We start from the raw sequence: 6,025 nt of genomic DNA, 5'->3' as shown, positions 1-6,025 counted from the left end.
TGGCACCGGCTCCGGCTCTGGAACAGACACTGGCACCGGCTCAGGAACAGGCTCTGGTTCAGGAACAGCCACCAGAACAGCAACGGCCACTAGGACAGACACAAACACAGAAACAGACGCTAGATCCGATTCAGGAACAGACACTGGCTCCGGCTCTGGAACAGGCACTGGCTCCGGCTCTGGAACAGGCACTGGCTCTGGCTGTGGAACAGGCACTGGCTCTGGCTCCGGCTCTGGCTCAGGAACAAACACTGGTTCCGGCTCTGGAACAGGCACTGGCTCTGACTCTGGAACAGGCACTGGCCTTGGCTCCAGCTCAGGAACAGGCCCCGGCTCAGGAACAGACTCCGACCCTGGAACGGCAGACACTGGCTCCGGCTCGGGAATAGCAGATACCGGCATGACCAGGATCCAAGCCAGACGTTCCAAATAGTCCATAAGTGGGGGGGAGGGATCAGACAACGACAAGAGCACATGGCCCAAAATAACAAAACACCCATGTGCAACACAAGACAGGACAGGCATGTGACGGCCCTATGTTCAATAGCTATGTTCAATAGCTAATAGCTAATAGCACCCTCATTCAAGCTATGGAGGAAGCATGTGATAAAATTGAAGCAGCATCCATACAAGGGTGGATTCGTCACTCGAAAAGATTCTTCCCACGTTGCCTTGCAAATGTAAATATAGCCTGTGATGTTGACGAGGCCCTGTGGCCAGAACTAGCTAGGCGGAGAGATGTTTAGTACTGAACTGGATATGTAATTTGTTACAGCATTACTGTAAGCTTACAGTACAATGGTACGTTCAGTAATACTGTATGAAAACTGGAAAATATTTTTTTGTTTAAATGTTCAGTATTGACTGACTTGAGTACATGAAAAGAAATAAATATTTTCATTAGTCTGCAAAATTTGTGTCATGTGGTGTTGGTGAATTTATTTTTACACTTTCTCTGTAAATGCTAAAAGTGTTTTAGGTTGAGCCCAGGAGTGTTTAATGATTCAAACAGAGTCAAACCATATGATGGATGTGTTTATGTTATGACAACAAAATAAGTTTTTTATAAGACATTGAATAGTTTTGACAAAAGTGTTCCATTTTGAAAATGATCTGAAGTGTTGTGCTACTTTGGTGTAGGGTTGTGTTAATTGTGTGTAGTGTTTTGACAAACCGGGCCCTGTTTTCAAAATTGTGCTTAAGCAATCGAAAAAAAACTGTAAAATGGGAGATTCCGTCTGTGTGCCATTCCTGTTCTGCTCTTTATTTAAAAATAAATATTGTTGTTGTAATTTAAGGACATATTTCTGTGAAAGAGTATCCTACCCTTGTGATCTACCCTTGTGAAAAATAAGCTTCAAATCTTAAAAGGATATATTTAAAAATCTGTACTTGCAGGTAAGATAATAATAATGAAATAAAAGGCCACTTAGGTGTACTTTTGATGTTAGATTTAAAGATGATATATTTTAAAGGTACTTAATTTCAAATGTATAATTAAAAATATCTTTAAATACTTATCACATATAAGTTTCAATATAAAATATAGCTGCAAGCAGTGATGCCGGGCCTAAGCCCCAGCGGCACCGCCACAACGGTGGCTTTAGGAAACCTGTGCATTTGAAGCAGGTAAATGTACAAGAACTATGTCAAAAATCATTTGAATATGCTGTGGCATATTATTTACTGAATATTTACTGCAGCAGCTGGTGCCACTATGACCGTAAACAACAGGAGTGACATTCATGAGATCATTTAAACCGGGAGCACACTGTGCGATTTATAATAGTCCTTTACGATTGTTGCTTGTCAGAATGAACATGTTCATCACTGTAAGCCATGTCACACTGTAAGATCTCAGTTGTCATTAATGTCAGACTGTACGACAGTCAAGATGTGTTAAAAACTGACCAAAAAAACTGCACCCAAGAAAACTTGTCCGGAGTTTAAAATAATCAATCAATGACACGTACGTTCACAGTTAGCTGAATTACACACGGGATTGAAATGGTGGCTATAAAGAAATCTCTGTTACTTTTGGTCATGGCTTGTCTTGAAAAACGAAGACAATTTGACCATCGTCGTAGGAGAAGTCACACTGCAGGACTGTGAGTCAAATCTTCTGACACTGCCAGAATTTTGTCGGAGGTAGAATTTGATCGCAAAGGTCATTAATCTGCTGTCAGTGAACATGTCAAACTAACGATCAAAGACTTCATATTTTAGCCAAGGATAAGAGGATTATTTTAGGATTTGCACAATTTGTCTCAGATGGCCAAATGTTGATTTTGTACGTCCATAAGTATTTATCTTAAGTTTTTTATATATTTTAATATATTGTTGTCAGTGCACTACAAATAAACTGTATCTTCCCTTTATTTTATCATTCAAACTTAGGAAAAGACAAGGCCTAAGATATTTCTTAACCTTTAATGCAGGAAAAAGCACGCAGCAATGAAAGGGTTAATCACACACACACACACACACACACACACACACACACACACACACACACACACACACACACACACACACACACACACACACACACACACACACACACACACACACACACAAACACACACACACACACACACACACACAAAGTGAGGCAAAGTGACATCTAAGTTGAGCCAGATGATTCAACAAACTCTAGTTCGTTTTTCATTGCTTGAACACAGTTTTCAAAACTCTACACACTTATCCCATGACTTTAACCACAACCTGCACAACACTGTGGATTTACAGCACTTTGTTCAAATGCTAACACACTGCTGTCAAAACTGTGAACCACACATTCAAAACAGAATAGATTTCAGCCTTTTGCCTTTCAAACACTGCTGATTGCAATTTCAGCTGAAAGGCTAAGCAGGTCTTGTTTGTTATTTGTTCGAATTACAGTATGCACTTTTAGTTTCTACCTTTTTTTCTCATTAATATAATTTCGTAAATGACTACAGACTATTGAAGCAAACTGCTAATTTTCATTTACCTTAAATAATTGTTATGTTCTAAAAATTTATATAAATCATGTGAAAGAATGTCACTGTTCCCTTTCGAAGGGAACTCAACAATACGTCAACGACGCTATGGGGAACGCCTCAGGCGTGACAGGTGTCTGAAATCACTATCAAATCACATCAATCATATTGACCGGCGACAGCCCGTGAATCATTAGCGTGAATGATTAACGTGCGACCTGGAAGTATAAAGGGGCGCCTTGCAAACATGACAAATCATCTCATCGTCTTCAGGGACTGTCTGTTTGAAAACGCTACTCAATGAAACGGTAAGAAAATGAAATGTACAGCACACGAGTGTGTTTTTTCCTGCCTGGGAGAAGAGCGCGCACGAGGGGTTCTCGAGGGAATCCTCTGTGTGAACTGTGAGCGTTTTTCTCTTAAAACGCTCCGCTCTCGTCTGGCCCTCTTCTCGAGTGAAGGGGGTTCAACGTCTGCTCCGCGTGGTCCCGCTCGTGCCGAGGCAGAGCGGCGACTTGCATCATGGGCTTCCAGATAGAGCTCATCGATCATCTTGAGAGTCCTGTAAACCTCTCAAATGATTCGACGGCTGACGAGGGCGAACTGCAGGCACCAATGGTTTCCTGCAGTTGCTGCTCTTCAGGACGAGCAGGAGATGGCTGAGGAGGTTTATAATCAGGTAGATCCTGAACCCTCTCAGCCACCCTGCCCCGTGTATGCAGACCTGGTGGATGTTGTGGAGCGCGCCGCCAACAGGCTGTAGCTGCCATGGCGACGCGCTAGAGGAGAGACCGCTCGCGGGAGGCTTGGCGATCGGTTTCTCCCCTGCCATACACACCAGCTAAGGTGAGCCTTCCATTCCTTCCTGATCTTCACACGGAGATCGAGAGGGCATGGAAGAGCCCATACTCTGCCAGTATTCACCGACATCAGCGGGTTAATTTCGCTGATGTTGAGGGGGTCGCAGAGCATGGGTATGTGTCGATGCCGCCCATTTGACGAGTCGTTTGCGAACTATCTCGTGTCTGGGCAGGCGTCGACACTGAGAGCTCCAACCCTGCCATCCAAACCGCTAAAGTCAACAGCACGTTTGAATGGCAGAGCATACACGACAGCGGTTCAGGCTGGTGCTTCCCTGCACACTATGGCGGTGCTGCAGGCATATCAGGCCGACCTGCTGCAGGATCCTGCATACCGCTGAGATCCGGTTCCACACCCAGGCAGGCGGGAGGGCCTGGCCCTTCACGGTCCGAGGACCGTAGACAGGGCCAGAGAGCCAGTGTCGCCTCTCGTGCGCCCCCTCCGTGGAGGAACAGGGCGCAGAAGAGGCGTGACTCCCGCAAGAAGAGGGATCTGAGGGAGGTTATCCAGCACAAGCGCACACAGTGTCGCTGATGGATAATCTCCCCGGAGGGCTTCATTAAAAAGAAATCCAGCCCTCTCCTCTCTTCTGACTCCCCAGACGTTCATTACATCAGGCCTGGGGCTGGGCCTATGATAAGAACGATGTTCCAATGGCCCGCCTAGGCTTGGCTAGTAGAAACGCCTCTTTCAGGCATGTAAAGTGGTGGACCCCAGGGTCATAAAGAACTATCTGGCGAGTCTTCACTCCGCACGCCGCAGGTGAGCTGACTGGTCTTTTAAGAGTAATTTTTTGTGAATTAAAATTCCGAGATGTATCTCTCTACAGACCTCGTTCCCTGTATAGAGCTATGGGGTCATGTCAAGGTAATAAGGTAAGAGAAGTTTCCTGGATCATTAGGGCCCTGAAGTTCCCCGTTAGGTGGCCAGAACGATAACTATGTTAGCCTCCGGGCTGTTAGCCACCTCAGGGTAGAGTAGTTGGTCTCTCTCTTAGAATTTTTTACTTAGAGTGTTGACTGACGCTAGAGCTTCAGATAGATCTTATGTCCGGCCCACGGGTCCGTTGACTACTTCCTGAGTATTTCGCCCCTTGAGCTCTGTTTGGGTTTCATTAGGCTGAGCGATTCTGCAGCCCTTTGTATGGAATAATACAGACTATATTCTTTAGTAAGGCTGTGGCTCCTCCAAGCCCTCAGATTGATCTATGCTTGCAGGCTGGCCCTCACCAGGGCCGCCTCTGTAGCTGGCCTAGGCTGTGCCAGGGATATTAGAGGCGCTCTGCTAAAAGTTTTAGCATTTCTTCCTCTGACCCTTCACTGTGTGAATGTTGGTTTCTAGCATCCCTGTATAAACAGCCTCCTCCCGTGGGAGTCGTTAGGCCAAGGCCCGCCCCCTTCTCTGCATTCTGGGGTGACTAGAGTAATGCAGCGTGGTGCTGAGGATGGTTTGTAAGGACATGGTAGGCCTCAAACAGGCCTCCGTGGTATATATGTCTTTATTGAGCAGGGTTAGGCCGTCTTTCGCTTCACGAAGAAGACTGGGTTTCCTGCCCGACCCTGCCATGCAGAACTGGCCTATGGATTTAGGCCGCCAGTTTAGGCTTCACTCACCTCGCTGAGCTACTGCTCGAGCGCTAGGTTGTAGGTGGTTGGCTTTCATTCAAGCCCCACTCCCCTAGGTTGGGCACAGATACATTTCTGTCACCCCTAGAGCCGCTGGCAGGCCCGCACCCTGATAACCTCAGGGTGAGGTGTGAGTATTCCCCTGTGATACAGGGTAGGTCTGAGCACTTCACTCCCAGTTCTGTTTTATCCCACCTCGCACCACTATGGCTCGGGTCGAGTATGAAGTAAGCTTCACTTCTTCTTTGGTCGAAGTACGCTCCCCTGAAGCCAGAGCATTGCCCTGAGCTGACGCCCATGCATAGATGGTAGGCCCCTGGGGCCTCCGTTGAGGCAGAGTGGCGTATGTTGTACTCCCCTTGTTTTAAGGGTGCTAGCTTTCTTGCGGAGTACACTGCCATGGGCAATGTGATTAGGCACCAGGATGCTGTAGGCGGCCATTAGGTAGTAGGCCTCAGCAGGCCTCCTTGATTGGACAGCCCCCCAGAGGGCACTGTAGGCCAGCTCACTTTACGTGGCTGGCCTTGGTGGTTCGGGCAGTTGACTCACTGATGGGTA

This window comes from Siphateles boraxobius, unplaced genomic scaffold, assembly GCF_051911475.1.
Source record: "Siphateles boraxobius isolate OS27281-9 unplaced genomic scaffold, OSU_SipBor_1 94, whole genome shotgun sequence".
Taxonomy (NCBI): Eukaryota; Metazoa; Chordata; class Actinopteri; order Cypriniformes; family Leuciscidae; genus Siphateles; species Siphateles boraxobius.
This window is presented reverse-complemented; position numbering follows the sequence as displayed.